Source organism: Ahaetulla prasina, chromosome 6 (genome assembly GCF_028640845.1).
Source record: "Ahaetulla prasina isolate Xishuangbanna chromosome 6, ASM2864084v1, whole genome shotgun sequence".
Classification (NCBI taxonomy): Eukaryota; Metazoa; Chordata; class Lepidosauria; order Squamata; family Colubridae; genus Ahaetulla; species Ahaetulla prasina.
This window is the reverse complement of record NC_080544.1, coordinates 33,158,748-33,184,986: the sequence shown is the minus strand read 5'-3', so window position 1 is coordinate 33,184,986 and position 26,239 is coordinate 33,158,748. Positions and strand designations below refer to the sequence as shown.

Sequence of the window (26,239 nt, the reverse complement as noted above, 5' to 3'; positions counted from 1 at the left end):
AACCTTTTCCTGCTCATTAAAACAAGAAGAATGTTGCCTGCAAGAGTTTGTAGTGAAAGGTGGGGGAGAAACAGAAAAAAGAACATAGAGGCAAGCCCACATTGAGGTCTTGCTTACCTCTTTCCTTACCCCAGACTGCTGAAAATCACAGCAGCAAAAAGAGAGGAGTTTGCAAGAGATCCTGGAGGGGGAGGTTGTAAGTTCCCTTCTTGAGCCATCCATAGATAGCCCCTATGGGGGAGTTCACATCTTCCACAGTCACTTATGGTCCAAGACTCTAAACCAGGAATGTGACCGGGCTCCTACCTGGCAGTTATCACCAGTTTCAGTAGGGGAAGAAGAGGATATGCAACCTCCCCCCCCCCAATCGAGCCTTTTTTGGCAGAGAGGCAGCCCCCCCCACCCCAAGCCTTAGCAGAATAGGCCTGTTTCCATCCCCTTAATCTCAGGGTTCTTTCAACTTCATCCGCCAGTCCTTGAATGTACATAATGGTGATAAATGAATGCCGAGTATGGGGACTCAGACCACCAGAGATTGACTTTCAGCTGCTATCATTTCTCACCCCGGCAAGATCAGCTGGGACATATGGGAGTTGCTCTAACACATGGGAAGACCACCTAATTGAGAACTGTGGCTCAATAAAATACTTTCCAAGTTCTTGGACAAGGAGTTGGTAGAGGGAGAGGTCAACAAAAATGCATATCAAAACATAAGTGGGGTTTTAGATATATAGGAAGTGCCACCAGGAATACTAAAACTTTTTGTAATATTAATTTTATTTTCATTATGCTGCCATTAAAAAGGGTGACAATGATAAATATGGCAGCATCTGAAGAATGGGAGCTGAATTACCGTATATACTCGAATATAAGCCGATCCGAGTATAAGCCGAGGTCCCCAATTTTACCCCAAAAACTGGGGTAAACTGGGGACTCGAGTATAAGCCGAGGGTGGGAAATGAGGCACCTACCGGTTGAAACCCTCCTCCTCAGCTGAGAAGGCTGGCGGCTCCCCGCCCGCCTCTCACTGCACCGCAGGGCTTGGCAGGGCTTCCAGCGTCCGGTAAAATGTGAAAAAGAAAAAAAAACTGAGTATAAGCCGTATATACTGAATATAAGCCGAGGGCCTTAAAAAAAACCAAAACTCGAGTATAAGCCGTATAGACCCGAGTATAAGCCGAGGGGACGTTTTTCAGCACAAAAAACGTGCTGAAAAACTCGGCTTATACTCGAGTATATACGGTAATTAGCAACCCAAAACAGATTTGAGGCAACAAAATCGCCTTTAGCATTTTAACTAATCTGATCATATTAACAATGGCCTTAAATGTATGCCATTATAATCCAGACACGCAAGCCATGGCACAATGACGGTTACTCAATCCTGGCCACTTTGCTTCAAATTGCCCCTTTTGCCAAAAAGGGTTTTCCATTATCTGCAAAAGGGATGCAAACAATCCCATTTGTCATTCCAGTAAAAGATCTTCCTTATCCAGAAAGCAGTAAAAAAGCTAAGATAATTTGGAGATAGCAAAAGAGTCGAAAGAGATGAGAGCAGTGGACAGTTAAAGAGGATAGCAAAGGAGAAAGGGAAAGCAGACTGATAGCTCTTCTGACAATCTAAGCAATCATTCCATAAATCAGCCTCAAATGCTTATTTAAAGATAATTATTTATATGTTCTTTCATTGAACAAATCAACCTAGTATTCTCACTTGAAGCACAAATGACTAGGCTCAAATTATTTTACTTAGAACGTATTATACAAAGACCCAGGCCTCTGCACAATGCTCTAATACTGGGAAAGGAGGTGGAAGGAAAGGGAGGAAGAGGAGGAGGAGGATAGATTCACCACAGGCATCCTTGGGAGACTTGAAAGAACAGATTAGATCATCATGGAGAAAATCTATCTATGCTATGGTTGACTCAGCCTTCCATCCTTTATAAGGTAGATAAAATGAGGACCCAGATTGTTGGGGGGGCAATACAAGTTGACTTCGTATATAATATACAAATGGATGAAACTATTGCCTTACACAATGTAAGCTGCCCTGAGTCTTCGGAGAAGGGCGGGATATAAATTCAAATAAAAATAAAAATAAAAAAATAAATGCAGTTGACAGAGGTTGAAAAGGACTTGATGGCATAACAAACTTCTGTTAAACACAATTTTAATTGCTGAAAATAAACCGGTGACTAAACTATATGGAATAATTATTCATTTGAAACAGAATTTCCGTTTTTGTCAGTATCTGAAAGTGATGCACATAGTATTCCCTCCTCCTATTTCCCCCAACAACTTTGTTTGGTAGGCTGGTCTGAGAACACTCCTCCTCCTTAGGTTTACATTAATTTGCTATTTAAGAAATTGAGGAGATTTTTTTTCTTTCATTTTTAAGGAAGATAAGAAGATTTTAATGTATATTTATTCATCCCTCAAATCAAAGATGAAATTATGCCACTTCTGATCAAAACATCTTGGTTTTACCACAACAGTAATATGAAAAACATTTTGTTCGGTAGGAATCATAGGTACAGTCATTCCACAAAAATGCCTACTCCTTATATTTCCCTAGTTTTTATCTCTAATGTTATTTTTTGGGCAATAAAAATTAAAACAACTATTAAAGAATATTTTGCAAAAGCAGTTTATGTGTAACTATAAAAACCAGACTTTTGGAGGATTACTTTCTTAGCTTTTTCAATTCTGGGCTGGAAATTGTCATTCTGTGGTAATGCATTTGATACAAATATTTGAAAGAAATGCTTCGTAACATTCAGAGACCAGAGGAAGCAGCTTTGGAATTAGCTGTGTAAGTCTGGCAAAAGACACAGCTGCTTTAATGAGTCCAAGAAAGGTGCTTTGTTTATGCTCCTGTGGATTGCAAAGGACTTTTCTTAATATTCTGTACTTTCCTAATTGGGATTTCTAAATATTTACTTTCAGTTAAAAAACAAAATAAATCCAGATACTTAGTTTTATAATCTAGCATAAAGATAACTATATGTGACTGAAAAGTTATTTTTCTTCATATATTTATTACTTTTGAATACTTTCTTCCTTTATAGAATTCAACACGTAAGTGTACAGTGTAAACTTCTTACTAGTTATAAATCACCAAATGACTAGACATACAGATGAACTTTGGAAAGTTTTTTCCCTCCTGTGATTAGTTAGCTAGGGATCGAATCATGGTGAACAGATGGTTAACAGAGGGATTTGAAGATTAGCCTAACATTCAGCTCAACCTGTTGACTTTCCCCCCCCTATTTTCATTCATATGTAGATATAAATATATAAATACATGGAGAAAGAGAGGGAGAGGGGGAGGGGGAGGGGAAGAGAGAGAGGGAGGGAGGGAGGGAAGGGGAGGTATCTAGATATAGATATAGATAAAAGGGGAAGAGAATTTATTGCTTTTTCTTTTCGTTCAGCATTCAGCCAGGCTGGATCCTATATATTGAATGTTAAATTTACTTTACCACTTTTTCTTCCTTTTTTGTATACTATTTTTTGTTGTTGTTAGTGTTGAATGTATATTTTTGTTTTGTTTGTTTTGTTTGTTTTATTGTTCTGTATTTTATTTTCTATGATAAAACAATAAATTGATTTTTAAAAAGTGTACAGTGTAAACTTCTTACTAGTGTATAAACTACCAAATGACTAGAGACATTAGGATTAACTTTGAAAAGTTTTTTTCCTCCTGTGATTAGATAGGGCTGTATCTTTTCCCCCCCAGGCTCATACAGAAGCCTGATATTAGCCCACTATAAGGTTAGCAGTGAAGGTGTCAATACAGTTAAATAGAACAAAGCCACTTCCTATATCAGTGCCTAGTTACCACATCTCTTGTAATTCCTATTTTCTGTATGAGATGATGTGACTTGAAATTCCAAATATCTACATCAGTTTTTCTCTAGCTCAATAACTTTTAAGATATCTGGACTTCAACACCCAGAATTCTCCAGCCAGCTTTCTAGAATTTGAAGTCAATACATCATAAAGTTGCAGAATTTGAGAAACACTGCTTACTACATTTCCTAATAGCAATAGCACTTAGACTTATATACTGCTTTACAGCGCTTTACAGCCCTAAGCGATTTACAGAGTCAGCATATTGCCCTCAACAATGGGTTCTCACTTTACCCACCTTGGAAGGATGGAAGCCTGAATCAACCTTGAGCCTGGTGAGATTTGAACTGCCAAATTGCAGGCAGCCGGCAGTCAGCAGAAGTAGCCTGCAGTACTGCCCTCTAACCACTGCGCCACAGTGGTTCACATCATATGATAATCATATGATCATACAACTGCTTGAAAGAAACTGGGATGCTAAAAGGCTGCTCACAGAGTGGAAAGAAGCAGTGTTCCATATTTTAAACATATTTGTAATGGTCAACGTGTAAGATTTTCTGTACGTGATACAGGTTTCAAGGTAATTTTTAAAGTTAGGCGACTTCCTTATGTTTCAGCTTCAACTTTTAAGCTTTACAGAATTTTGAGCCAAATTGCTGAGTCATTTCCTTGTGTGTTTGAGATGAATGAATTTTTTTTCTTTTTTCACAGAAAAAAAATAGTGCCTGAATAGATTACAACTGAACAGATAAAAAGCAAAATTTACACAAGCAGCTATTTTACTATATTTACAGGGTGGCACAAACTGCAACAGCTGTGAGTTTTGTGGTCCCAAAATACAAGTGAAATCTTTGTTCTGGTAGAGAAATGAAAATGGAAAGTAAAACATAAAGCAGATTATTTACTTTGGCTAGTAAAATGTTACAAGATCTACTTCAGGGGCATCAAACTCAAGGCCCATGGGTTGGATCCAGCCCATGAGGTGGTTAGATCTAGCCCAAGGGGCCACCCTGGAAACTGGACAGGGCTGGGCACATGCCCTCCACTACCCATGGCTCTGGGCAGCCTGTGCTACTATCGAAGGGTCCTCCGCATGGCCTGAGAGGGATGGCAAGGCTCCTTTGGTGGACAAGGATTTGGTGCTTGCCCTTGTCTCGCATTCCTCTGCTGGGGACAATGGATCCCCCCAGCTCCACCTGAGCCACCATAGGTGCCCCTGGCCATGAGCGATGTCCAGCTGGCCATGCCCACCCTGGCCACACCCATCCCGGCCACACGCACCTGACACCCTCCCAAAGTCAACAACAAGCCTGATGCAGCCCTCAATGAAATCAAGTTTGACACCCCTGACCTACTTGATCCTCATTGTTGTTTTGAGAATCAAACAGAGGCTAAAGAACCAAGTTTGGAACTATCAATGGAATACATGACCACAAGAAAGCAGCAAAGAGCTAGTTTTCTGCCTCTCCTTGCTGTCATCTAGTGGTTATCCAGATTTTTGCCCCCTAGATCTAGTAGTCACACTTTAAGATGCCCACTGTCTAAATTTTGGCTTATGATTATACTTTTAATTTGGTGTAAAACTAAGTAAGTTCAATGCCAGCCCCCAACTTTGATTACACTAGTAAGAATTTCTTTTTTTGTGATCAGGAGGTCTATACAATTTTTGAATGGCTAAATATATTCAGTCCACTGGATTCAAGGGAAAAGAGAAACTGCTTTTAGAATAGTTGAAAACAGATAAACACAACTATTTCTGTATTACGACGATGACATATTACTGTTCTACCAAGCCTGAAGCTGGCAGGGATTTAGGAGTTGTTAAAATACTCCACCACAGCAGTAGAATTTCCCAGTACACAAAATTTAGAAATCTGCTCAATGTAAGATATATGAATTACAAGAAGCTGCTTTTCAAACTTGGCAACTCTAAAATGTATTATGGCTGGGGAATTCTAGGAGTTGAAGTCCACATATTTTAAAGTTACCGGGTTTGAAAAACACTGTCCTAAGTTTGATTGTATTTGAACTGTGGTTCAAAAATACATCAAAACTAAATTGTTATTGACCATTATCATTAATCAGATTTACATCCACCTTTCATTTAGGAGATCAAGATAGCCCACATAGCATTCTTCCTCTGATTTTTCCCCACCATCTGAGAAATGGGTTGGACTGGGACAGAATAACTGGTCCAAAAAGTCCCAGTGAGTTTCCATGTATGAATATCTTTCTTTTATGACACTGCAGATTCAATTGCAAAATGGTCTTTTTATAATTGTGGGAATATCAATGCACCACCATTCTTCAACTCTAGAAATTGCATCTTCTTTTTCTTCTTCCCAGGTAGAGCTCCCATATTTGGATGGTAACAAAATCAGCAGCCAGCAGATACCGAAAACCTTTTTCTGCTAACTAATGTTCTAGATTTTTGAATCCAAGTTTAAGTTAACTGTGTCTAAATCCAGAAATGAGAAGTTGGCTCAAACACTTCAATTAAAGTGATGCCCTGCAAAGCCTTATCTTTCCCACTAGACTAGGGGTCTCCAACCTTGGCAACTTTAAGCCTGGCGGACTTCAACTCCCAGAATTCCCCAGCTGGGGGGTTCTGGGAGTTGAAGTCCGCCAGGCTTAAAGTTGCCAAGGTTGGAGACCCCTGCACTAGACAATCCATAGTTATTCTAGATATAGCATGTGGCACCATAAGACACTCCGCAGCAGTATGCATGAGAAGGAAGACAAATAGAAATTCTACAAACAATAGCTTAATGTTTAATAATGACATTCAAATGCCATTTTATGTAACTATTTTAACACAATGGGGTAGGTGAATCTGAATAATTATATATGCTACAGTGGAGTAAAATAAATACATCCTCTCATACGTTTACAGTAAAGCAACTCATATATTGTTTCCAAATATAATAGGATATTTCAGTTCCAGTTACATGCAAATAGCAGTCCATGGATTTAGAAACAGTATCATACACTTTTAAAAGTGCTTAATAATAATTTTGATTATGTCACAGAACAGCATTACAAATAAGGGACATCAAATAATACTAAAATGTTACAATTAGTGGTGGATTGTTGATAATACTCAAAATCTGCCTGATTTTGTAAACAGTATAACAAAATTTAGCTACATTCAAAGAAACGAGTGCTCTGATAATAGTATTTGTACATAAAAAATATCAATGTTTCTTGGGTATTTTATCAGAGTCCTTACAGAAGTTACAGTATAGTAGGATGTGATGTGAACTGTGGACAAGTGCAGTGTCAACTCATATGGAATTTTTTTACACTGGTCTTGTAAAACTGGTGTGGGAAGTACACTGCAGTGTGCTAAAATTAGTGCCCTTCGGAGTTTGGGGACAGTTATATGATGTAGATATCTCACTGCTTTGAAAAGAGGAATTTGACTGCTCAAAGAAAATGTTCTTAGGAAAAAGCAGACTTATCTTGTTGTTGTTGGGCTTCCAAGTCTTTAATAACATTGTTTAAATGCACCAATACGCACTCATACCCCATCATTAAGAGCATTTCTCTAGTGCTTTATATATCAGAAGGTCTTGAATAAACGTTGAACTCATCCATATATAACCAGCTATTACTATGATTAGGTATTACCTGGTGAGGTTTTTTTTTCCTTCTGTTCAATCATGTCTGATTCTCAGAGACTGCTTGGAAAAGTCCCAGCAGTTTTCCTGACAAGGTTTTTCGTAAGTGGTTTGCCATTGCCTCCTTTTTAGAGTTGAGAGAAAGTGATTGGCCCAAGGTCATCCAGTGGGTTTTGTGCTTCAAGTGGGACTAGAACTCACTATTTTCCAGTTTCCAGAATGATGCCTTGACCACCACACCAAACTGGTTCTCTTGGACTGCTCAGAATAATTTAATACCAGTTGCATTATACAGGAAACCTGTTGAACTTATACTAGAATAGATCATCTTCACTTCAACATCCTAGTATGACTGAGATACATCCTGCAGAGTATTACTACAAGCACACAAATATGTTTTACTTTGAACAAACCTAGCCCAAACTTACTGTACAGTAGTGATAATTTTTTCCCCACATAGTTTTATTTTTTGACGCACCTCACTTTTCAAAAACATACTTATTCTGGAATCACATGTGTACAGATACAAAATGGAACTGGAACTCTTTCTGCAAACTATTCCTGGTGTGAATTAATATTCCTGAATTACATAGGCATTTTTTGGCATACAATTGACCACGTAGGCTGCATCTCATACCTAAAGCAAGACTTTCTTGGGAAAGACTTTCTACTTGCTCAAACATATGAAAATGTACCAGGTTACATTTCACACAGTATAAAAAAGTTCAAGATGTGCTTCAAACAATGATGCATCCCTTGTTTTTAATAAAGTGGGTGGAATCTCCACAGCACTATAGTTTTTACCATTAATGAATAATAGTTCTGAGCCTTACTGTCTCAGGTAATTGAAGCTGTTGTGGTTAGCACAAATAGCGTAGTGTATAAATCTTTAATCTAAGAAAACCTATTTAACCTATTCTTTCATCACAAAAACAACTTCTTTGAAAATCCATAAAAATCATAAAGTCAGAAACCTGTGCATCATGTTTTATTTATGGAGTGACTAAGAGGTATACTTAAGGCAAGAGAACAGAGATGATATTTTGCTAAACGTTTATAGTATTTTCTTCATACTTACTAATTATACACCTTCCACATACACACCCTGGCCAGTCTACCATATGTTATTTCTATTTCAATTTAGCCCCAATTTTGGAATTTGCCTTTTGCTGAGTGATTTCTTTTGACATTCACTGGTGATACAATTTTATTATCTGATATAAAAATCAACATGGAACCCAGATATGGCCATTGAGAGGAATTAGCAAATCTATGGGTAAATCAGATTAATGATTCTGGGAACATTAAAGATAACAAAATGTTTTGCAATAAATCTGACCTTCCTTTTCTCATTTCCTCTCTACAAGCAAGAAACAATAACTTATTGTCCTAGTCTTGGAGATTTCTGTATATGTTGTTTATTTATTTCACTGAAAATTCATGCCAATCCAAAAACTCATTTATTTTATTTATTTTTTATTTATTTATTTTGTCACAACAATATATATAAGCATCACATAAAAGATTATATAGTATATAAATATATATATGAGGTAATAAAAGGAAGTATAAGCATATATATATATAAGAAGAAGAAAAAAAGAAACAAGCAAACAATAAGACAGGAACGGTAGGCATGTTTGTGCTCTTATGCACGCCCCTTATAGTCCTTTTAGGAATGGGGTGAGGTCAATAGTAGAAAGTTTTTGGTTAAAGCTTTTGGGATTATGGGAATTAATTAAACTAAGTATGGCAATTAAAATAGACATAGTGACAAAAGAATCAAAACTATTTTCCTGACTAAAATAATGAAAAGTTTCATGTTATTAGATATCTTAAGCACTTTTAAAAATCTAGATGCAATTTTATTTTTTAGTCGCACTCTGGATCTCTAGATTACAGAACACTTTCACAATAAAATATTGAATTTCTGTCCATCTAGATTCTAGAGCAAATCCAAGCTGTATTTATGTTTTTTATTGCATCTTGAATATTTTGTTGTCACAAATCCAGCAATAGTCAATAAGAAACTTCTCTTCACAAAACGTTTTCATTCTCATCCCCTTAAGTATCAAAAAGAGATAGTGAAAAATATTTTAAAAATAAGAGAACTCAATATGTAAATGACACTGCTATGTATAGTTCCATTTTAAAGACATTTTTAAGACAGTACCAATTGAGACCTGGCATCAGGATAATCTGCTGGAATAAAACTAAAGGAACTTCTATGGAAGGGTCTGCTTGTCGGCAAACAGGAGTTATTAGGATCGTTAGATCTGCCTCATCCTGCCTCATTCCATTCTCTACTGTATCCTTTCTATTTCAATTTCATTCTTTGTCTTAAGATGATATCTAGACATGTTCTTGGATTTATTTTATGTGAACTTGTGATCTTTCTTTTTTCGTGTACAGGTATAGACTACAGCAAGAATTGAAACTATGCCTTTACAAGGTAATGGAAGAATATTTTAAGAGGAATGTGATACAGAAATAGATGCTCAAGTACTTCTCAATCTTAAGAAATCAGTTCATGTATATTAATGACCAGCATGTGTAATGGGAAAGAGAAACACTTTTTTCCTGAAAAAATTCATTCTTTCAGTCAACTTTTGGGGTGACCGGAAGGGGGGGATTTGCGATGACCTGTTTATTACAGCAAAAGTGACAATGATATACAAAGATGTAAGTCAACAGGACTAGCACACTGATTTCCAACTATCTGCTGCTGCTTCTAAAATGAGAACCATTTATAATTCAAACTTGTTTTGTTCAGCATAGAAATTTGATAGAAGTGGTCACATCCATACATTTTAAATACACTTGTATATTTAAGCATTGTATTTTCTCTTAAATCTGTGATGGCAAACCTATGGCACATGTGCCCAAAACCAAAAGTTCATTTTCGATGTGCGCATGCACCCTGGGCAATTCCTCTTTTGGGTTGCGACTCAGACAAGCACACATGCAGCACTCCCTTTTCAGCACTCAGTGCCAAAAAGGTTCGCCGTCACTGTCCTAAATAATCCAGTATGCTCTGGGGCACACTGAAATAACTATGTATTTTGTATTTTTATTTATTTATTATTTATTTATTTGTTCACACTTTTATACCGCCTTATCTCCCTAGGGACTCAGGGCGGTTTACAGCCATATAAAACGTATCTAATAAAACATTAATTAAAAAACTTATTACAAAGGCCGAATATGTAAAATAAATAATAAAAACCCCATTAAAACCAAATTTAAAATTTAAATTTAAAAAAATTCTAGTCCAGTCCTGCGCAAATAAATAGATGTGTCTTAAGCTCGCGGCGGAAGGTTCGAAGGTCAGAAGTTGTCGTAGTAGTATGTAGTTGTAGTATGATGTATCCAAGGATGTAAAGCAGAGGTGGGTTTCAGTAGGTTTTGACCAGTTCTGGAGAACCGGTAGCGGAACTTTTGAGAAGTTCAGAGAACCGATAATAAAAATTCTGACTGGTCCTGCCCCCATCTATTCTCTGCCTCCCAATTCCCAATTCTCTGCCTCCCAATTCTGATCAGGAGGAAATGGGGATTTTGCAGTATCTTTCCCCTGGAGTGGGGGGGAATGGAGATTTTATAGTATCCTTCCCCTGCCACGCCCATCAAGCCACGCCCACCAAACCATGCCACGCCCACCAAGCCACACCCACAGAACTGGTAGTAAAAACAATTTAAACCCACCACTGATGTAAAGACACAGTAGAATAATGCCTCAGAGACAAGACAATACACTTTATGGGAGTGATTATAGTTGTACTTAAAACTGTGAACAGTTCTGATCATTATCTCAAAACACACTGAAGAGCTAAAAAAAAGGCAGAAAAAATCATTCAGTGATCAAACAGCTTCAGCAACTGATGGTGAAGGCTACAATGATTAGGAAGCTTTAACTTTGAAGAAAACAAGACAAATAATTTGTAGGAAGTTAGCACCCATCCCTTTCTTAGAAGAATGAAATATTCTAGGAAATATTAAAAAGGCAGAATATTATACCTCCCTGGATGAGAACAGGAGAAACATGCTCTTGGAAAGCAGCCCCCATCTTTGCTAATAGCCCCAGAAAGGCTGGGACATCCTATCTACAAGACAAAAGGCCAGCTTATCTACAACATAAAAGACCTTCACCCTCAGGACATAATAGGATTAGCCCTCTACCCATCTCACCACATGACACCTGAGAAGATTACATCACCCATCAAGATTCAACCAAGCTTGGGACTCAAGACAATCTACAAAGTTATCCCTGCATGGCCCCATGGAAATCTGACAACCAATCAGTCTGACAGCCAATCAGGATATATTTCTTGCCGATGGAACAGGAAGCAAGTTCAAAGCTCAACAGAGGGTATAAAACTCTCTCCCTATCTCACCCATGTGCTCTTTTTGCCCAGGACCTCAAATCGTGTGGTCATGTCCACCATTAAACCATATCTCCAAGCAGTCTCCATATTTCCAGTGTCTTTCTTCCCACTTGGAACTGACCCAGATGGACATTTCTTCCAACAAAGGGTTGTGTGATCAAGATATGCCCAGTACATATATGTACAAATATGTATCATGTAGAAAAATAATTAAGAATCTCAGATTATCCACTGAATTGAAATTGTAGAAATTCAAATTTAAAAAGCTCTTCTTCACACAGCATAATTTATTTTGGTACTACCAGAATAAATCAAACCACCAACTTAAATTGCTTAAGAGAGGTTCAAGTCATATAGATTAAGGTTACTTGTGGATAATAGTATTGTTGGAGGCAACTCAAAGGTGGGTTTCAACAGGTTCTGACCAGTTCTGGAGAACCAGTAGCAGAAATTTAGAGTAGTTCGGAGAACTGATAATAAAAATTCTGACTGGCCCCACCCCCATCTATTCTCTGCCTCCCAAGTCCCAGCTGATTGGGAGGAAATGGGGATTTTATAGTATCCTTCCCCTGGAGTGGGGTGGGAATGGAGATTTTACAGTATCCTTCTCCTACCATGCCCAAGCCATGCCACATCCACCAAGCCAAACCCACAGAACCAGTAATAAAAAATTTTGAAACCTGAGGCAACTGGTTTCTTGATGTCAATTACAGAAGACACTACATTTGTGACCTGCTTATGAGATTTCTGTAGGATCTGGATAATCATTGTGAGAATAAAAGGCTAGATGTGAATTATTTGGAATGATTAATTACAATTTTTTCTTGTATCTTTTTTCCTTGCCACTTTTGACTAACCTTTGTGACAAAAGAACTTTGTTTAAACAAAATTAAAGGTGCCATTCTTAAAAAAAAAGATCTGCCTTTACAGTTTTAAAACAGGTAGACAAAAAAACATACAATGTGCACGTTCATAGGTGGACATTGCCTTCATCTACTTCTGAAAATTATTTACTGATGAAATTGCTGCAACCCAGTTTACAAACATATAGGAAAATAAGCTTTTGGACAATTCCTTATTTCAGGTTAAGGACTGCAATATAAATCGGATATTGTTGACTGATAGCCACCCAGAGTTTAATATAAGATGAATGCCTATAATTTAAATAAATGAATGAATACAGGTAGTCCTTAAGTTATAACAGTTCATTTAGTAACCGCTCAAAGTTAACGAAGTTTTTAACAGAATAACAGATTTGGAAGCGACCTTGGAGATCTTCTAGTTCAATCCCCTGCTCAACCCTAACCCCAGGGTCATGTGATCAAAATCCAAACACTTGGTGACTGTCTCATATTTATGACCATTGCAGTGCCCCAGGGTCATGTGATCTCCTTTTGCGACCTTCTGACAAAGTTAACAACTATGTTACTAAAAAATTGCAGCAATTCACAACTGTGTCAAGAAAGGTAGTAAAATGGAGCAAAATTCACTTAATTTTCACTTAGCATCAGAAATTTTGGGCTGAATTGTGGTCATAAGTCGAGGACTACCTGCAAATAAATTCACATTCAGAGGCATATCCTAAATACTGGCACAATACAATATATATTCTATTTTTTCTTTCATAAGCACTAAATTATTATGGCATACAATAATTTAAAATTGCACAAAATATAACATTAGGATTGGAATTTTGATGATCTAGGAACAGAAGCTTCCAGAAACCATTCATAGTCAATAGTTTGCATTTTGTTAAGCTGTAGTTACTCCTATAAATTGAAAATGATCATTTATAGGAACAAACTTTGACAGTACTTAAGAGTCAACTTCCCTTGATGGAACACCTACCAAAGGATAAGGATTTTTCCTGAGGCTTTTTTGTTTTAATACTCCCTAGTTTCCCTCCAATTTTGTCATATTTCTCTGAACATTGTACCCTTTATCTCAATTTCCTTTTGTCTTTGCCATACAGTAGTATAGCTAGGAAAATATTCTGCACACCTTTTTTGTTCTGCTCACAGCTCATGGATGAACATTATTTTCCTCTGAGTTCTCCCCCCAACTCTTTTAACAACTTCCTCTTTTCTTGCATATAATGATTCTTTATATGCAGCAGCCACGGATTTCACCCAATGTCTATCCGCTTGCTTGGTTAATGCTTTCCTGGTTCCTATAACCAAATACTTCGAGTCATATTCCTATCCTTTTCATAGAACTTTTTTCTCACAAGAGTAACCCTTCAGGCATTCTCACTCTCATAGAATAATGAAAAATCCCACCAATTGCTGGTATTCAGGAAAGCCTCTGAGGATTGATAAATATGCTATTGTCCTCTTCTTCTGGTAGGCAAATTGTTGTCATGACTATTTTCCTTAGTGTCTTAGTGAACAGGAAGATTTAATATTGTTATTGGTTGGAAAGTTAGTCACTTTTATATCTATACATTTTATTGTAAAGTTATATTGTATCTTTATGATTGATGATTGTAACTATGATTATATTATTTATAAGCCATTTAGAGCCTTTTCAGAATTGATGGAATATAAATTGCAGCAATAAATAAATAAATTTAATTAAAAAGACAAAGAATAGAATAGAATAGAATAGAATGGAATGGAATGGAATGGAATGGAATGGGGAATGGGAATGGGAATTGGAATAGAAATAGGAATTGGAATTGGAATTAAAAACGAAATGAAGCAAAACGAAACAAATTTGTCTCTGGTGCATACACTTTCAGTGTACATGCAAGTAACAAAGTGATAAATCATAAATCTGGTGCATAAGCTCTCAGTGTACACACATGTAATAATCAAGTGATAGGTCATAAATCATAGTTACAATAATTAATCATAAAGATACAAACTACAAGCGATAAATCATAAAATACCAATAGGAGAAGATAATAGGAAAGATGAGAATATGAGAAAGATGATAATAGCCAATATGTAACTCAGGTGAAAGTCTTAAAAGTTTTGCATACTTAGTAATATTTTCACATGAACTTGTATCTAAGCCCGTAAGAACCAATTATGGCTACTTATATTTCTGTATTCTACATTTTGTGCTACAACTCCCCCTGCAAATGGCAGAAACAAACATCCTGATCATTAGTTCAGAAGCCAAGAAAGCTACGAATATGCACATTAGCTACTGTAGTTCAAAGTTATAGTAACATTTTATCTACCCACACTTAAGCTGATAGTGAGAATAAACATGGATAAAAAAGTAGAGTAGATACTGTTATTGCTGTAATTACAGAAAAAAAATCAGTATGTATGCTGCATAAATGCTTTCTAAATCACAAAACTCATTAGATACTGTATCTCAAAAATTTCAGATCTAATATGGTAGATCGGAATCTACCATATTAGAGTAGATACTTTAACCAGCTTGTATAAGGATGGAGTTTTTGAGGTCCTCATAAAGATAGGTAAGAAATTTTACGAGAAAAGGCAACATGAGACAGTATATGAATATGGTTGAACAAGGATGATTTGTAAGATTATAAAGTTATGGTAAAGTTTAATAAAATGTACCAGCAGCAATTTCATTTGAATTAAAATTCCTCTGATCTCTTGCCTTTAATTTATTTTGCCTAGTACTTCTTACTCTTTCTTGCTTTGTTTAATGAAAGGGAAAGGCATGCTGGATACATATGTATGGATATTCTTGTTCATCTTTTTAGCCCTCCTAGAGCTCCTGGATCTTTGCTGAAACACTGCTATTTTGAAGTGGGAAACATTCTATCATAATTTAGAAATAAAGAATGTACCCAAAAATCCCCACTCAAAATGTTGCTATACCTATATGCATATTTTGCAATTCTCAGCCTTATAGTATTAACTGTGGCTCAGCCATCAAAAATTGTACTCCATCACAGCAGACCTAAAGCATTGTGAAAAAGTGTTAGGATGTTGTGCAAAAATGTTGTAAATTAATAATGCTTTCAGAAATAGAAGTGTTAATACTTTATTTTTTATAAATTAATGAAATTGAAAGTAAATGAACAGAAGAGAAATCCAAATCAAATCAATATTTGGGGTGATCGCCCTTTGCCTTCAAAACATCATCAATTCTTCAAGGACCCTTGCACACAGTTTTTGAAAGAACTCTGCAAGGTTCCTTCAAGGTTGTTCTTAACATCTTGGAGAATCACAGATGTTCTGTGGATGTAGGCTGCCTCAAATATTTCTGCCTTTTCATGTAATCCAAACAGATTTGATGATGTTATCAGGGCTATGTGGGGGTCAAACCATCATTTCCAGGACTTTCTTGTTATTCTTTACACTGATGATAGTTGTTAATGATTAATGAAGACAAATACACGTGTCTCATAATCATGTTCCAAGGATCCAATCTGGGTTGGTCACCAGGACCAGAGGTTTAATCTTCTGAGTTTTTGGACTCATGATGGAACCCATGCTAGAAAAAAGTTCAGGGAACTTCTCTCTAGCAGAGTGTATCTTAATGACATTGGCTGTATGTTTGGGGCCATTGTCCTGCTGCAGAATATATTTGGGGCCAATCACATGCCTCCATAAAGGTATGGAATGACGGATAGGTATCTGTCTGTATTTCTCAGCACTGAGAACACCTTTAATCCTGACCAAATCTCCAAGTCCATTTGCAGAAATGCAGTCCCAAACTTTCAAGAAACCTCCCCCATGCTTCACTGTTGCCTACAGACACTCATTATTGTACTGCTCTCCAGTCCTTGGGTGAGCAAACTGCTTCCTGCTATAGCCAAATATTTCAAATTTTGACCCATCAAATCCAGAGGCTGCCATTTTTCTGCACATCAGTTCCTATGTTTTCATGCATAGTGAATCACTTTGCCTTGTTTCCACGTCAAGAGGTATGGCTTTTTTGTTACAATTCTTCCATGAAGACCACTTCTGGCCAGACTTCTCAGGACAGTAGATGGGTGTACCTGCGTCCCACTGGTTTCTGCCAGTTCCGTGCTGATGGCATTGCTGGACATCTTCCAATATCAAAGGGAAGTAAGTATGATGTGTCTTTCATCTGTTGCATTGTTTCCTTGACTGACCCCTGCATCTACAGTCCTCAACATTGACTGTTTCTTTGTGCTTCTTCAAAAGAGCTTGAACAGCAAATCTTGAAGCCCTGGTCTACTTTGAAATCTTTACCTGAGAGAGACCTTGCTGATGCTGTATTGTATTGATACCTTGTGCCTTGTTCCTGTCCTCAGTTTTGCCATGGTGTGAGACCTGTGACATGAAACTGACTTCCACAACTCACCCTATTAGCAGGGTTTAGCTGTTCCTCTGCCAGTTTTAAGCCTCCTAGGTGTCTGTTTCTGTTTCTGATTGGTTTCGATTTACATAGGAAATTAATTATCATTAGCACTTGCTTGGTATAATTGGTTAATCAAACACCTGATTCTAATTCTATAAAATCCCTGACTTTATACAAGTGTAAGAATTGGTGCTGATTTGAAGGCAAAGGGTGGCCACACTAAATATTGATTTGATTTGGGTTTCTCTTCTTTTCGTTTACTTTCCATTTTGTTAATTGATAGAAATAAACTATTAACACTTTGATTTCTGAAAGCATTCTTAATGTGCAGCAATTTTGCACAACTGCCTAACACTTTTGCACAGTAACACTTTGCAAAGGCATCCCAGGCATTTCATTAGAGTGCACTCTCAGAGATAAAATAACAAATAGAAACAGACAACAAAAGTTCCTAGAGAAAGATCCATGCAGGATTTACTCTGACTGATTACTGGTTTATTGTGCTCTGCAATAAATTCAGAGCACAGAAAAGTTAATTTTCCTATTTTCATTAGAAACAGAAGGTACCAACCCCAGAAATACAAGTTTTTGCTGTACTTGCAATATATTCTTGGGATTAAGTAACTTTTATTCAATTAAGTTGGCTTATCTCATCTACACTTCATTTTCTTCCACAATGAAACAGGGGATTCCCAATAATTGTCTGTCCTGGTAATTTACAAGATCCAGACTTATTTGGTTCAAGCAAGCTATAATGTTATTCTCATACATCCTAACAAATTCTTTCTGAAATATTCAATACAAATTCCTAAATTGTTGAACGTCACCAAGATTAGTGAAGTTATAAAATTATAAACTCATTATATAACTCCATATTAACACAAAAAACCCCCAAACCCCACCAAGTTCTCTAGCATATTTTTCTAGTAGCTATGGTATACTAAGTGCAGCAATCTATAGCAAATTAAACTTAGTACTTTACTAAAATTAGTGCTGACTTAGCTATTTGTGACTAACTTTCCTCAGAAATCTCAGTGAGGCTTAACATGTGCATGTTTATTTAGGCTACTTCCACACCTATGATTTATACTGTTTTATAGTGGACATCCAGCCAATCTCTGCAGTTAACCAGACAATGCTGTAAGATATTATAAATCAATAGTGTGGAAATAGCTAAATTTTCCTGAATTCAGGATGATTTCCTCCAATAGCACAATGTTTAGGATTGTAATTGTAACTTAAATTTAATTGGGATGAATCCATCAACACAGCTTATGAGTTTACTTCAGTCCATTAAACCACTCTGGTTTATTGCCAATGATTTCAACATTAAGGCTCTGAACAAACAATAAATGAAGAAAATGATTTTGTTTGTACAGTGAAGTACACTGCAGTCATGCATATCAGGGAAACATTTTTAATACAACTTTAAATGATTGCATATCCTCTTACTATAAATGTTTCAAAACCCTGAATATCTAAGCATTAAAACTGGCTATTCTATTATGTTCTGCTGTAGTCCATACTACTACTATTGTTTAATATGGCAGCATCTCCATACTAAAATTGTTATTGAGAATCTCTTCTAAAAGATCAGGACAACAGAACTTGATGAAGGGGCATTGCTTAGCTGTTGCTTGGTATTTAAACTAAATGTATATTATATAATTTCAACAAGCTCAAATTCCACAATGTCTTAAAATTCATCACAACAAAGTTAACTTCTGTAAAGGAAACACATAATACATTAGAGAAATAAATGTACATTTCATCGTTTCATATCGCTCTTCTTTTCCCTAAGGCACAAAAAAGAACACCCTGTGTTCTTGAATAAACTTCAAAGCTTCTACTAATTGCAAACTAGGCGAATGTCATCTTGACACATGATACTCATTTAATCAGAGACTTAAGATAATTTAACATGCCAAGACAAAATCCAAAAGGGAAGTTCGGCTCCCAATGAAATTTGTTGGAATGGACACCAAAAGAGCAGTTTGTTTTTTTTTAAATTTAGTTTCTCCTCTGATCACCCTCTACTACTTCGATCCGAGATTGGAAAAACTAATCTAAAGCATGCATGCTCGCGGGCGCGCGTAGCAGAAGTGAGTCATTCTTCCAGGGAACTGATGATTCATCCATTCAACTCATCCTTTTCGAGGCCGAATTAACAAGCAAAACACACACGTGGGTTCTAATCCACAAATCCTTTTACCCAGAATCGGCGGGATTCGATTACGCCCCTGAGTTCTTCTAACTCCACCCACGGCTCCCGAATATCGATTTACCTCTTATTTTCCAACGTGACGAAAGCACCGGAGGGAGGGGGTAGAAAACCCACGTGCCCCCCCAAAAAAGACAGGTACACGGTGGTAATACACCTCAGTCCATAGGTGACGTTTCCATCCCGAACCTTAAAAAAAAAACAACAAAAAAGAACACCCTGTGTTCTTGAATAAACTTCAAAGCTTCTACTAATTGCAAACTAGGCGAATGTCATCTTGACACATGATACTCATTTAATCAGAGACTTAAGATAATTTAACATGCCAAGACAAAATCCAAAAGGGAAGTTCGGCTCCCAATGAAATTTGTTGGAATGGACACCAAAAGAGCAGTTTTTTTTTTTTTTTTAAATTTAGTTTCTCCTCTGATCACCCTCTACTACTTCGATCCGAGATTGGAAAAACTAATCTAAAGCATGCATGCTCGCGGGCGCGCGTAGCAGAAGTGAGTCATTCTTCCAGGGAACTGATGATTCATCCATTCAACTCATCCTTTTCGAGGCCGAATTAACAAGCAAAACACACACGTGGGTTCTAATCCACAAATCCTTTTACCCAGAATCGGCGGGATTCGATTACGCCCCTGAGTTCTTCTAACTCCACCCACGGCTCCCGAATATCGATTTACCTCTTATTTTCCAACGTGACGAAAGCACCGGAGGGAGGGGGTAGAAAACCCACGTGCCCCCCCAAAAAAGACAGGTACACGGTGGTAATACACCTCAGTCCATAGGTGACGTTTCCATCCCGAACCTTAAAAAAAAAACACCAAAAAAGCATCACCTCCCTTTGGACTCGGGCACTTGCCGGGTCAGGTGCACGCCCGATCGGGCTGGTCAGTTTCACTTTTGGGGATTTTTGACTGCGCGTGTGCAAGGTTTCCTCCGGCTGAGCAGGGCCAGAAACATCGCACCCGAAAAAGACAGAAACGAGAGAGAGAGGGAGAGGGAGAGAGAGAGAGAGGTATTCGGGCTCTCTCTTTCTCCCTTCGCCCCAGTCACAACTTGCGCCGTTCCTCCTCTTGCGACCACCTTACATAACAACACGGGCTGGCTCCCAGCAAACCAAAAGCGGAAGGCAAGCAAGCAAGCCGCCTCCGGGACGGAGAAGAGCAGCCGATGCTCCCTCCCGGGACCAGCCACCCTCTCGCTCTTTTGCAAAAATAATAATAATAAAATAAAAATAAAACCCCGAGTGACGCGGGCTTGCTGGGCTAGAAAAATCCGGAATGGAAGAAGCGACGCAGCAACCCCCCCAGGCCGCCCTCGGGCCCCCTTGGGGTGGTGGGGGTGGTGGGGTGTTTGCTTGGCCGCCCTCGGTTCCCCTTGGCGGAGCTTCAAGCCAACCTCTCCCAAGGGTCTCTTCGGGTTTCCTCACCCCACCCACCCCGCCGCCTTGGGAAATGTCAGCCCGTTTGGGAGCGACTCCGAATCAAGCGGGGAGGGAGGGGGGGCAGGAGGAGAAGGAAGGGTGTGTGTGGGGGGGGGGGGAAAGAGGCAAATAAGAAAGAAGTTATTAACTCTCTTCGCCGGCCCTTTGGCACAAGGCGGCGGACGAGCGGCTCTTCTCGGGACACAAGGCGCGAAGTGGCCGGAGCAGAGACGCTGCCTTCCCTCAACTTCTTCTGACAGGGGGTGGGAGCCGTTCCCCCTTCCCTTCTGCCCTTCGCCAGGCGCCTTTCTTTCTCTCTCCCCCCCCCCGCTCCTCCTCCGCTTTCCCTCCACAGAACCGGGGCAGAAGGTTCCCTTACCTTTCTTCTCTCCCCCCCCGCCCCTCACTTCCCGAACGGGCCCCCCCTCCCGAGAGCGCAGCCCGCGGACGCAGCAGGGGCAGCAGCAGCAGCAGCAGCAGCGCCGGACTCCTGTGGATGGTGCCGGGGAGCGAGAGGTGCTGCCGTTCAGCTGACAGGAGTTCCTGCCGGGGAGGGGGGGGGGAAGGAGCGAGCGGAGGAAGGTGGGAGGGAGGGAGGAGGAAGGCTCGCGCCGCGGAGTGGAGGGAGCGTGGTGCTGGTGGGGGGGGGGCGGTGGGGGTGAAGAGAAAGCGGAGGACTTTCCCAGAGCTGGTTGTTTACGCATTGCTGCCCTGCTCAGTGCACAACACAATTCATTCTCTGATTGGACACGAAACTGGGGCACAGCCTTTCGCTGCCCGCCCTCTCGTCTCGCACACGCCATGGTGCGGCCGCCGCTCGGAGTCCGACCCCCCCCCCCGCCGCCCCTTTAGTGAAGAGCGGCGCGAGAGGGCGGCTGGCAACTTTTGCCCCGCTGAAGGGACTTCGGCTCCCCGGGGTGGCAAAGCTCTCTTTTTTTTTTTTTTTTTGCGCACCAGCCGAAGAGCCAATGGCATCCTGCGAGCCCGCGAGCGAACGCGTCCCCTTGCGCACGCGCGCGCGCCGCCGCTGCTCGACTCTTCCCCCACTCTGCCCGCGAGGCATTCTCCCCCCCCACACACTTTTTTTTTTTTTACCCTTCCTGGTCCAGCCGCGCACACGCTACCAGGACTCTGGAGCAAGGAGCATGTGCGTAGCTCCCGACGCATGCTCCCTAAAGCAAGATGAAGGCGCGGTGACGCTGCTGCTGCCCTTAGATGTCCTTCCCCCCCCCCCTTCCCCGTGCCTTTAATAGCGACGGGAGTTCTTTAGTTGTGCACCTCCGAACGTTTCAAGAACTGTGGAAAGGTGTTGGGTTCGAAGAAGGAAAAGCTAGGACGATAACTCTATCGTTGTAGTCTTCTTACCCATGGGAAAGTAGAGCTTTAAAGTCCCCGCAGAGCGGTTAATGTACAGAGGACTCTAGCGAGTCAACTCGCAGTACACCGATCAAAGTAGGAGTGTGTGGAGTTTAGGGAGGTGTATGTGTGTGTTGGCTCCTGGAGACTGGCCGGACTGGTCCCTGCAATTTTCTTGGCAAGATTTTGGAAGTGGCTTGCATCGCCTGCTTCCTAAGGCTGGGAGAACATGACTAGTTCAAGGTCACCCAGCTGGTTTTGTGCCTAAAGCGGGACCAGAACTCGGGATCTCCTGGTTTCTAGCATGATGCCTTAACCACTACACAAAGTGCCTCTTGCCCCAGCAATAGAAAGGAAGCTTATTGGAATGATTTTGTCACTGAGGTCTATCTGGAGAAATGCAGCCAGGAGCCAAAATTTGAGAGATGGTATACTGTTTGTGTCTCTTCGTGTGTCCCTGAGATGGATCTTGCCACCTTGGGGCATTTGATTCAAAATGAATCAGTAATTGCAAATTCATCCTTTATATAACCTGATTCAATAGCTTGTGTTAGATGCTAGTTTGGGACAGCTGGGGTATTCTTAAAAGATTGGTGTGTTCAAGTCCTAAACCTGTCTGTACCTGATTTCAAATGACAGAATTTGACTGGACAAATTAGCTTCCCCAAAGGGCTTTTAATTACACAGCATATTCTATAAAACTGAAAGAAAAATTGATTTTTTCAGTATCTAAACATGAGCCCAAGATAAGCCAAAGGCATATTCAAAGTGGTGGTAAGATTTGATGTCCAGGTTTTAACAAGATAATTTCTCAGTAAAAATGTCTCCAAAGCTCCTTGATGGCTCAGCCAGTCTTTATATTCCTGGATTGGTGCAAGATTTTAAATCTGTATTTTCAATCTTACAGTTTTGTGAATTCTTTCCCTTTATTTTTGTAAATAGAAGCTGCCAAGGAGCAAATCAAGATTGAAACAAATGACAGGGCACATTTTTTTCTCTGTAACTTGCCTATCATTTCCCCCACCCCACCATTTTCCCTTCCTTCAGTTGCTACCCCTCTGGTTGGAAAAGCATTTCTAGTAACAGACAAAGAATGGCATTCCTGCCTCCTCATTTCTTATTTAACTGGACCTTTGTTTTCCATTGCTGCATGGAAATGTAGGTTTTTCTATTATTTGTTTACCAAATACTGCTCCTTTGTCTTTTGATAAATAATATCTTTATCCCACAGATTGCCATCAAGCAATCCATCAACAGTCTGTTCAAAGACATTTCAACCATCAACAGTCTTTTTCATCATTCAATACAACTACCTAATGAACAGACATTATACACTTCTGGCTAATCCTGGTTTTTAGCAAACTATTTTCATTTGGTTTTCCTATGTCTCAACTCAACCTTCTCCAATCTCTTGCCATTCAGATGGCTTGGGAACTCTTTTTGGATCTGACATGCCATCATATTTGGAGGGTGCCACTTTTGGAATTGCTTCCTCTATTTTTACGCCCATCCACCTCACATAACCAAGAAAGAAGAATAATTCCCAATCACAGGAAGGAAAGCAGCAATGTTCATGGTTGGCATGTAATTTTTGTCCAGGAATGGAATCTATCTTCAGAAATCCAGCAGGTTCTGACAGATTCTCGAGAACAGGTAGCAGAAATTTTGAGTGGTTCAGAGAACTGGCAAATACCACCTCTGGCTGGCCCCAGAGTGGGGTGGGAATGGAGATTTTACAATATCCTTCCCCCAGGAGTGGGGTGGGAATGGGGATTTTGCAGTATCCTTCCCCTGCCACGCCCACCAAGCCACGCCCACCAAGCCACACCATCCCCACCAAGCCATACCCACAGAACCAGTAGTAAGAAAATTTGGATTTCACCAGTGACTCTAACTCTATTGCTGTGGATAACAGTAGTTAACATCACATAACTCACCATTCTGCTTTTATATTTAATTAGCCTCATGCCATGTTTTGAATGTGGGATTGAATATTCTGTTTTAGCGTTTATTTGGGTTTGGGTTTGCTGTTTGGGGGTTGGCTGTTCTCCATCTTTCTATGGCTAAAGGACAATGTGGTACTCAAAATCATATTGGTCTCCAGCCATAGAGCTATATATTAGGAGCCCTGATGATGCAGTGATTAGAATGCAGCATTGCAGGGTGATTGCCCCCAGCCTGGAGTTCAATCCTGGTGTAGCTCAAGGTTGATTCAGCCTTCCATCCTTCTGAGGTTGGTAAAATGATGACCATCCTAGATTGTTGGGGGAAATATTTTGCCATTGTAAACTTCCCAGAGAGTGCTACTGTTCCTGTCTTAATGTTCCCCTTGATTGTATCCAATTTGTATGGTTATTTCATACTTATACTTATATATACTGTTGTGTTTGACAAAAATAAAATAAAATACATACATAGGGAGGGAGGGAAGGAGGGAGAATATAGAATAAGGCATGGTGAAAATTGCAGTCCATGCTATCTAGATGTCCATTATTCTCCACTGAAAATTCTTATGCATGCCTATTTAGTGGTAACTCCTATTGAGCTCAGCGAGACTTCTGAGTAGATATTTTATGAATGAGAATATACTTCCCCTCTTTATTTCTTAAAAAAATGCTGTATTTCATAATAAAGCATTCCTTTGCATGTTGCAATCAAAGCATATTATTACACTATCTTACCTATTTAATACTCACATGATTGATTAAAATTGTTTTTTTAAAAAAGCAAACTTTAGAGGACCCAAATTGTTGGGGGCAGTATGCTGAATCTGTAAACCACTTAGAGAGGGCTGTAAAAGCACTGTGAAGCGGTGTATAAGTCTTAAGTACTATTGCTATTAAAAATGGTTGTTTATCCAGTGCTTTTCAAGGGAACTTGGCATGCAAGAATTAAGTGAGAGAAGCTTTTCCTGGACTGGCAAAAAAGCAGCTGAGAAACCAGAACTTGTTTAATTTCTGCACTGCAGCTTCTAAAAGCCGTATGAACCGGGCCAACAGAGGATGCCAATCCAAATAGCTCTTAAAGGAAAAGCCAGGTTTGTTTTCAAAACATTTGGGAAGAGTCTAAGAGTACATGGGTTGAAACAGCATGGAATTCATGTCCTTTATAAACAGTGCTGTTAATTCACAAAAACTCTTAAATCAACAGCTTCTGAAACATTCCTAGGGAGTTGGAGCTTTTGGATAAATACTCCAAGGGGAGATGTATAAGCAGTTTGTTTACCTTGTGTTTAGCTACAGATACACTCTAGCCAGAATTAACACCTTTAAATCCCATTAAATAAATGGGAAAATTACGGCACGCACTTAACTTTTTCCCATTGAAGTGGACAAAGCCAAATGCTAAACTTTTAGGGGACTTTACTCCTTTCCCGAATTATATTTGTTTTATGATGAAAAGACTGCTTTCTTCCTCTTTTCAGCATCCAAATTCTCCCATAAAGGTTGAAATGAAAATAAAGTTTCAATTGTGAAGTCCAAAATATTTTAAAGTATTTACTGTTTAGTATCCATCTTTTTTGTGTGAGCTTCTTCTAAATACAAAGAGAATTTGAGATGTTTTTATGAAAAGTAATGTTTATTGCAACATTTTTAAATGAAGATATGTTTTTTATTCTCAGATAATATTTTTCTATGAATCCTGGACCCTAAAATGTTGATACATTGTGGCGCCATACAGATTTCCATGGTGCAAAAAGCATAGAAGAGTTCATCCGGCTAGATCATTATTTTTCTGATTATAATAGTTTCATTTCCTTCATGAGCGGCTTACTGTTATTTTTTTAAAATTTAAATGTAAAAAGAATCTGTAATTATTTCAGGTGGAAAGAACTACCTGAATTTGTTATATTGCTGTTTAAGTAAATATTTATTAGAAGACTTTCATTGATACATGAATATTGTGTGATAGAGATTTTACCAATAATACATAATGCAATAAATAAAGTTGCTATTTGGTACAATAATGCTGATTTGATTGCTCAAGTATTGTAATTCTTAGATGCGACTGTGGAGTATAGTTGCTGAAACTTTAATTTTATTTCAGTTTCCTGTTGCCTTCTTAGTACTAGTTAGATTATGAACAACATATAGACCAGTGTTTCTCAGCCTTAATA

At 39.0% G+C, this 26,239-nt stretch overlaps 1 protein-coding gene and 1 long non-coding RNA gene across 8 annotated transcripts in view; one reads left to right on the top strand and one right to left on the bottom strand.

The window, feature by feature from the left end:
- PCGF5 (polycomb group ring finger 5) overlaps positions 1–21,881 on the bottom strand; it is a 39,406-nt gene extending 17,525 nt beyond the window's left edge. For 3 of the 6 annotated variants that reach the window (XM_058189496.1, XM_058189502.1, XM_058189501.1), the window contains exon 1: positions 19,399–19,541. The gene's annotated coding sequence lies outside the window, so the exon portion shown is untranslated. Of the gene's footprint in view, positions 1–19,398; positions 19,542–20,915; positions 21,114–21,145; positions 21,315–21,861 lie in introns of those variants that run through there. The other 3 variants (XM_058189499.1, XM_058189497.1, XM_058189498.1) reach the window with 3 other exon arrangements.
- A 152-nt stretch (positions 21,882–22,033) lies between these two features.
- LOC131201494 (uncharacterized) lies at positions 22,034–26,037 on the top strand. 2 transcript variants are annotated; one of them, XR_009155873.1, is made up of 4 exons: positions 22,034–22,218; positions 23,354–23,775; positions 24,984–25,159; positions 25,745–26,037. It is a non-coding gene; the product is annotated as an uncharacterized LOC131201494 (long non-coding RNA). The 2 variants fall into 2 exon arrangements; XR_009155872.1 differs by lacking the exon at positions 24,984–25,159.
- The last annotated feature ends 202 nt before the right edge of the window (positions 26,038–26,239 follow it).